Raw genomic sequence first — 7,141 nt, 5'->3', positions numbered from 1 at the left:
AAATGTAATGTCCAAATGTTTTGGCAACCCTGTGATCAGCTGTCTGTGTGTTGGCCTTGTAATGAACTGGTGAACCGTTCTTCACTAGAACACTAGACTGGCTCAGTACCTTAAAAAACGTAATTATTAATAACATGTAGGTATAAAACATATAGAGTTCCTGTTGAGAGGCTTTGTTAGCTTAAGGCTACTGACTTTATTTAGGGTAGGGCCTTAAATATCTTGATATTGTCAAGCTATATCACAATATACGATATATATCTCAATATTTTGCCCTTGTCTTGAGATGATGCTTTGATACATAAAATCAAACAAAATGGCAATACTCAATATATATTAATGTTTTTTCTATGATGTAATTGGGAATTCCCCTAACTTTTATAGCATAGCGTACCTATTAGTTTCTGTTTTCAGAGGCAAACCCTTAAAATAAGGTAAGTCAGTTAAAGCCACATGCCAAATGTCACACAGGGAAACAAAAACAAATTATGTGCATTTGTGCACATTTTAAAAACAACTTCAGCTGACCAAAGTGCTGTACACAGTTTTTTTTAAATTATTATTATAATTATCTATCAGTTATGTATTTATTATTACTGACAATTGTGAATTTATCAGACACTATAATACAAAGTGGCATACAGAATATATATACAGTTACTGCTACTAACGCGCGCAGTTGACGAGAAAGACTAAGTGTTCACACTTAGATTTCATGCGAAAATAATAAAACCATGCTTTTCTCTTTTTTTCTTGTTCATCTCATGCAGCAAAAAAGGCAAAATCATCTGTCAGAAAACTGTGCTATGCCTTCGGAGGAGCTCCGCCCCAGAACACTAACATCGCTCTGGCCTTATTCCTACAGATCCACCTGCTCCATGTTGCTCAGGTGATGTGGCTCTGTTGAGCAAGATGAATCTGAAAAAGCACAAATGTTAATGGTGAAGGCCACGTAAGTTAGTCTGTCATCACATTGGCATTTTGCCCAATAGACGCTCCTACTGATTAGCTTCAAAATCAAAGTTTATGTTTATATTCTCTTTTCTAAACTTCACACCAGTTGGATTATACATCCACTGTTCTGTTTTATATTAAAACATGTATGGACAGTGTTACAGTGGAGAAGAAGGTCAGACATTTTCAGAATAAAAAAAGTGGATGAACAGTGAGGTTAAACAGCTGCTGAGGGAGCGGGAGTCTGCTTTCAGGTCTGGAAACATGGAACTATACAGCTCAGCCAGATCCAACCTGAGAAAGACCATCAAGGAAGATTGAGAGGCAGGGCCTCCGTGACATTGTTAACATTAACAGCTCCAACGCTACCACCACCACCTGCAGCAGCACACACCTAGTGGAGGAACTAAATCAGTGCTTTACTAGGTTTGAAGTAAGTGAGGAGGAGGGTGCCCCTGCGAAGCTGCTACCTACTGACAACCTGGCCCTCACTGTGAGTGTGGAGGAGGTGCCTAAAGTTTGCCATGATCAACAGTTGGTCAGCAGTCTTAATGATTACAGAGCCGTGCCTCTTACTTCAACCTTGATGAAGCGCTTTTAAAGACTGGTGTTGAGGCACATAAAATAATCACTGCCTCCCAGCCTTGATCAGCACCAATTTGCATACAGAGCCAACAGGTCCACAGGCGATGCCATCAAAACAGCCCTCCACACGGTGTGTAAACGTCTGGAAACATCTGGCAGATATGCAAGGATGTTGTTCGTGGACTTTAGTTAATACACTCATCCCAGCAGACTGATGTCTAAACTGCACAGCCTGGGTGTCAGCGAGCACACCAGCAGATGGATCAGAGACATCCTCAGCAGTCAGTAAGACTGGGCCCCATCACTCCTCAGTCCTGACAGTGAGCACTGGGGCCCCTCAGGGCTGTGTGCTCACTGTCCGCCATAACAACACCTTGGTCAAATTTGCTGATGACACTACTGCGGTGGGGCTGATTCATAACAACAATGAGACAGCCTACAGAGAGGAGGTCCTGAACCTCATGACTTGGTGCTCCCTCAACAACCTGGCACTCAACTCCTTGAAAACCAAGGAATTGGTGCTAGACTTTAGAAGGAAGAAGGACCCCTGCCCCCTCTCATCCAAGGGGACACTGTAGAGAGGGTCAGTGACTTTAAATTCCTGGGAACATTCAACTCTCAGGTTCCTACATGGGGCACAAACACCAATGTTAGTGAAAACAAAACGTCTGTGCTTTTTAAGATCTCTGACCCAGGAACTACTGCTGTCCTACAGATGTTCTGTAGAAAGCGTCCTCACCTATGACATCCTGGTGTGGTATAGGAGCAGCTCTCATGCTGACAAGAAGGCTCTGGAAAGAGTTAGGAATCTGTATCTTGAACCACAAGAGTTGTCTTTTTAATTTCATTTTACCTTGTGTATGATAACAATGAAAGCATTCTATTCTATTTTATTGACGGTGCCCATCCCTCAGCAGTCGGTCAAGCACATAACTCCGGCTTCGACTGCTTTGCTTTGTTGCTTAATTAGAATATTTGAGTTTCCCTCTGAGCACAGTTGGGAGTCAAATCAAGGCTCGCTCAAGGGTTAAGATCATTAAAATAGTTTGTAAGTAATATTTCCTTCTCAGAAGAAATTAAAATAAGTCCACGTGTCTGTAATAAATCTGTCAATGTTCGCATGTTTATTCTTCCATCCATCCACTCTTTTCATTATATTTATGTCTTTTAAGGCTTGTATTAAATAGTCTCTGCTGGACTCCAGGCAGCCCTCCTGGACTATGTCGTCATCAGTGCGTAAATGCAGTAAGTCGCGTATGCGCAGAACAACCTGAATTTACTTAAAGCGGAATTAAGTGTTTACAAGAAAGAGGAATAATTTAATTCGTAATTAAAATTGGAATAAACTAGCCACCTAATTCAAATTTAAGTTTAATTTGGAATTACATTTGCTTTAGGAATTAAGTGTTTACAAGGTCAGTTTAAAGAGGATTTACCTTTTATTCTGAATTAAAGAGGAATTAAAGCTCCCATGTCAACATGGCCAGTGTTTTTATTGTCATTGTTTACTGTTAGCGGACAATGTCAATGAGTGTATAGGTTTATTTTACAAAGGGATTTCAAACAGATTTACAGAAAACGTTTTTTCCCTCTCATCACAGGATCCTGCTATTCACTCCATTTGCAGTGTTGACATACATCCTGATCTGGTATGTTCCTCCATTTAAGAAAGGGAAGTTTATCTGGGATCTGATCTTCTGCTGCCTCTTCCATTCGATGCAGATGGTTAGTATTCCAATATTGAGGTGTTTCTTCTTAAGAATATCCAGACCGTAACCATTTTGTGTTGTAACGGACTAAAAGTGATGTGTCGGGAAGTCAATTTGGGCTGAAACGCTCAACAAACTAGCTTTAGATAACTCGGAACAAGCCCCTGTGCTAACTTCTCCACCTGTTTGTATACATTTGCAGTGTTTTCACGTGCCGTATTCAGCCCTCACCATATTTATGAGCAGCAACCAGAAAGACCGAGACTCTGCTACAGCCTACCGTACGTGAGGCCTCTCTTCGAGGTGTGATTCTACGTGTGTGTTGTGCTTCATTGGCTGAACATCCTGTGTGTCGCGTAGGAATGATGTTTGAAGTGTTGTCCATGGTGTTGGGCACAGCCATTCAGGGACAGATAGTAGGTGGCACCTCCCCCTGTATCATGGAGCCAGATGTCCTGAACAACACAAACCTACCGATAACCATCTTGACTCAAGCCTCCCTGGAGCACATGGTAAGATGATGATAAATGAATGACATTTAATACTAACCGCTTAATGCGGCTTTTAAGTGAATTTAAGTATGTGCATTATTGTCATTCCTTAGAAATGAGCTTACCTCATTGCATCAGGAGTGATCTGCATCATCTACGTTCTGTGTCTTGCAATCCTGTTTTTTGGAGTGAAAGAGAAAAAAGGTACCAATTCATGAATAACAATATTTAATTTGCCATTTTATGACACAATTAAGTTATACCATATGGGCCCCTCAGCATAGCCTGTTGATATGCTGAACAGCACCCAAGGGCAGAAAGTCATTAATGAGAAGAAACAGAATAATTAACCTGGAAATCTGTAAAAAAGAGAGTTTTATTTATTTATTTTAGCAACATAAAGTCAGACACTAATAAATCTCAACACTTAATTGAGCCCAAACAACCCACTCCTACTGCTTACATGTATTCCTATATGTCTTTATTAATGTGATCGAATGGATTGGAGCAACCCTCCCATGAAAACAGGAACTAGAGCACTTAGAATGGTCTTGTCTCAAAACCATTCAGGGGTCTTCCTAAAGTAACAAACACTTTATGTAATATATTGAACTAAAATATAATAATTTCAGGTTCAGGCCTCCAAGTTTGAAAATAATTATACTTATGGCATTTAATAATAATTGTGAAAAAGAGAAATTGTTATTTATTATATTGTGCTTTAAAAAAAATAATAATAATAATTGCTGTGATATAAATGTTACATTTCTGTTGGTCTTTTTCTCTTTATTTTAGAAAGTGGATGAAAAAAGGCTGAACTGCTCACCTTCAGGCAGAGCATTTGGGGCAATCATCAGTCATGGACCATATGTGAAGCTGATGATTGGCTTCCTCTTCATCTCGCTGGCTTTCACGGTAATATAATCTGAAAATATGTTCGTGTATTTATGCACCTTATTGTTCTTTTTGGTTTGTGAATATGTTTGTATGAGTGTGTTTTTATGTAAATACACTTTTCTTTGGAAGACAACTGGATAAAAGTTAACCGAAATGTTTGGATGGTGAAGTTTTTTTTGCAGTTTATTGTAAGTCTTCCTATAGTGCCCTATAAAATAGTTAAAGTGCGAGTTCGAAATTTCTTTTTTTGCTTCTGCAGCTATTCCAGGGAAATTTTGCGCTTTTCATCACCTGCACTCTCGGCCATAAGAAGGACTACCAGAATATTCTTCTGGTCATCATGGTGAGTTTTTATCTTTTTCTTTCTGTCTCAATGTAAAACTCAGAGGTCATGAGACACAAAGTAAAATAATAAAACAAAATGTTCCATATGTTCATCTTTGGGAAAACTCTTAAAACCAAACTATTATATAAATAAGACTTTTAATATGAATTACCTAAACTTTGGATATAACAAGAAGTCACTTCTCCAAGTTTGTCATAATCGTAGTTAAAGCCAAGGTACCTGGCTGCCATGAAAAGCAGAGTTAAAATAGAAAAACTTTTACTTTGATTGGAATTTGATGACATCATTTAAAAAAATTACACCTGTGTAATATTAAATGATGAATTTTCTTCATGTAGTAATATAGGCATATAAAAATGTAAACAGAAATATATACATTTGTTGCATTTATTTAAAGGTTTTAAAGTAACTTCATTTCATAGATTCATAAAAATGTATTAAGACAATATTATTGCATATGAAAAGAGTAATTTTAATAACAAAGACATATCAGATTCACGTTCAGGGCCAAAAACATTACTGTGGCAATGGTAAAGTGATTCATATTCTCTTTAAGTGAAAATACTTATGTCATGTTTTAGATATCTGGAACTCTAACTATCCCATTCTGGCAATGGTTTCTGGTCAAATTTGGAAAGAAGAAGGCTGTTTACTTTGGCATCTTGGTCAGTCATCTTCATCACTTTCTTTATGAATATTTATGCTTTATACCTTTAAAAAACAATGTTTATATCAGAGGGTTTGGCTGAGGATATTTTCTCTTTCACAGTGGGCCATACCTTTTATGATCCTGATCATCTCTGTCAAAAGCAACCTGATCATTTCCTACTTGGTCTCAGTAGCAGCCGGTGTGAGCTTGGCTGCAGTGTTCCTCCTGCCCTAGTAAATGTCTGTTATGTCTGTTATACACAGGGTTGATGCTTTCTTTAATGGTGAAAGTTAAAACTAATTAGCCATTCGTTCCATCTGTTCCAACTTTACAGTAACCATCCAGATAAGGATTGTAGATGGTTTATAAACCAATTATTAACCGTGTCCATGAGTAAAGTATTATATCTCCCTAAAACGTGTTTATAGAGGCTTTATAACGCATTAGTAAGGGATTATAACCTTCAGTTACAACTTTATAATAACCTTCCAAATAATGATAATAGATGTTTCATAAAACATTTATAAATCATTAAATATCTGGTCCATGTGTCTCTGTGATGTTTATAGATGTTTTATAAACCATAATCAAGGTTTATTAATCCTTTGTAAATCATTAATAAACACTTTATAAAGTGTATAATATATGATAATGTGTGCATCAATAAACTGTTAATATAACATCAATTATAGCATCAAAAATCATTGAAAAACATTATTAACTATCATTTCATTGTTTGTTAACAGTAAATAACTATTAACTAAAGGTTCATTAACTATTTATTTACCATTATTTACCCTTTATTGATGATAGTTATTATAAAGTGCTGTTGTCTGTTTGCACAAGTCCTTGAGCCTCCTTGTAAAACATTGTGCTCGCAGGTCAATGCTCTATGACGTCAAAGTCAGAAATCCAAAAGTCGATGGCCATGAAGCGCTCTTCTATTCCGTCTATGTTTTCTGTATCACGTTTGCCTCTGGAGTGTCTCTGGGTGTCTCGACTCTCAGTTTGAAGTAAGTTGTGTAAATATTTTTTAATCTGACATCTCCTCTGTCCTATTATTCTTCAGTCAACCATCGAATGATCTTTCTTTTTAAATCTACAGATTTTCCAACTACAAGACCAGGGAGTGATCCCAACCGGAGACTGTCAATTTAACCCTGAAGATGCTGGTGTCTCCTGTTCCTATAGTTCTTATTGCTGTGGGGCTGTTGATACTGATGACATACCCCATCGACGAGAAGTGGATGCAGGACAACCAAAAAAAACTGCTGAAAATGCTGTAAGTATGGCAGGAAACCCAAGTTCAAGCTAATCAGGTTTCATTTGAACAAAAACAGCCTGGCTCGATTCAAGATAGTGACACATTCGAAAGACTTCCTCGTTATCCGTTAACAAAGATTGTGTTTAAGTGAGATCACAGGAGAGACAGATCCTCATACAGTCACATAATGACAGCTGACACCATTAAAGTGTTTTAAAGACAAGTTGGTTTTTGACATCACATCTC

At 37.7% G+C, this 7,141-nt stretch overlaps 1 pseudogene; it reads left to right on the top strand.

Annotated features, from left to right (window-relative positions):
* The first annotated feature begins 1,158 nt into the window (after positions 1–1,158).
* Positions 1,159–6,917, top strand: LOC114481874 (sodium-dependent lysophosphatidylcholine symporter 1-B-like; annotated as a pseudogene).
* The last annotated feature ends 224 nt before the right edge of the window (positions 6,918–7,141 follow it).

Source organism: Gouania willdenowi, chromosome 19 (assembly GCF_900634775.1).
Source record: "Gouania willdenowi chromosome 19, fGouWil2.1, whole genome shotgun sequence".
NCBI classification, from domain to species: Eukaryota; Metazoa; Chordata; class Actinopteri; order Blenniiformes; family Gobiesocidae; genus Gouania; species Gouania willdenowi.
Note: the sequence above shows the minus strand (reverse complement) of the source record. Positions and strands in the feature narration are given on the sequence as shown.